The 1,112-nt window shown below is 38.9% G+C and overlaps 1 non-coding gene across 1 annotated transcript; it reads right to left on the bottom strand.

Annotated features, from left to right (window-relative positions):
* Positions 1–966: 966 nt before the first annotated feature.
* trnag-gcc lies at positions 967–1,037 on the bottom strand. Its single transcript has one exon. It is a non-coding gene; the product is annotated as a tRNA-Gly (tRNA).
* Between the last annotated feature and the right edge of the window lie 75 nt (positions 1,038–1,112).

Raw genomic sequence — 1,112 nt, forward strand, 5'->3', positions numbered from 1 at the left:
GATGAGGGAGGGCCTAAGAGAGAAACAATGATTAGCTGAGATTCCTTATAGTGTGGAAACAGTCCCTTTGATCCAATCAATCCTCCATCCTACTAATGCAGCTAACACTATGGGCAATTTATCATGGCCAAATCACCTGATCTGCACACAGAGAGAACATGCAAACTCCACCCAAACTGTCACCTACGGCAGGAATCAAACCTGCAACCCTCATACTATGAGGTAGCAGTGCTAACCACTGAGCCACCACATCACCTCAGATGCAGTTACTGGTCTAAATGCATATATGAGAACGTGAATAAACAGTTTTCTTTAAAGACGTTGTTCTTCAGCAGCGTCTGTTTGGTAATGTAATGCACCCAACCTTCTCCAAAGTAAAATAAGAGTTGACTGCTTGATATTAGTTTGTCAAGACAAGATGTGCCAATGAATGATTTCACCCAATTTTGCTCAGTGGTTTTAAATGGCATTCACTTTCTCTGTGCATGTCCAGACTCTTATGCAGGATACATGGTGAAAGCTATTAGTCTACTTTTCTGAAAAGTACGTTATGAATGGGTTAATTCATCCCATTTGCTTCACACATGTGTCACAGCTGAGTTGGATTTTAAAAAAAGTGGAGATACCAATTCTGTAATCATTGTCTTAATGTTACAAAATAAGTAATGTGATTCAAGTAAACACCATGTAAAAGCTGATGACTGGAGAGTATTTATGAGAGTTGATAGTCTGATGGTTGTAAGAATGATGAAGCGCTGATTTTGCAGTTTTTAAGAGTAGGTATGTAACTGCTGAAGTGAGATGAAAAGAACAGGACTTTTATCAAGCAGAGTTTGAAAACTCGCTGTAGTAAAATGGTAAAAACGTGGGTAGAATATTTGGGATTTCCTGAAATCCATAAAAACTGTACAAGAAGAATTTTTGTTCAAGAAAGTTAGTATTTCGGAGAAAGTAAAATAAGCTAACTTCATTGGCCAGGAATCGAACCCGGGCCTCCCGCGTGGCAGGCGAGAATTCTACCACTGAACCACCAATGCACCAGATGTGATTTAAAGGCTTTGCACTCACTGAATAATTTAATGGAGGAGATTTTTCTTCATATGTTCTTTCAT

This window comes from Chiloscyllium plagiosum, unplaced genomic scaffold (genome assembly GCF_004010195.1).
Source record: "Chiloscyllium plagiosum isolate BGI_BamShark_2017 unplaced genomic scaffold, ASM401019v2 scaf_98949, whole genome shotgun sequence".
NCBI lineage: Eukaryota > Metazoa > Chordata > Chondrichthyes > Orectolobiformes > Hemiscylliidae > Chiloscyllium > Chiloscyllium plagiosum.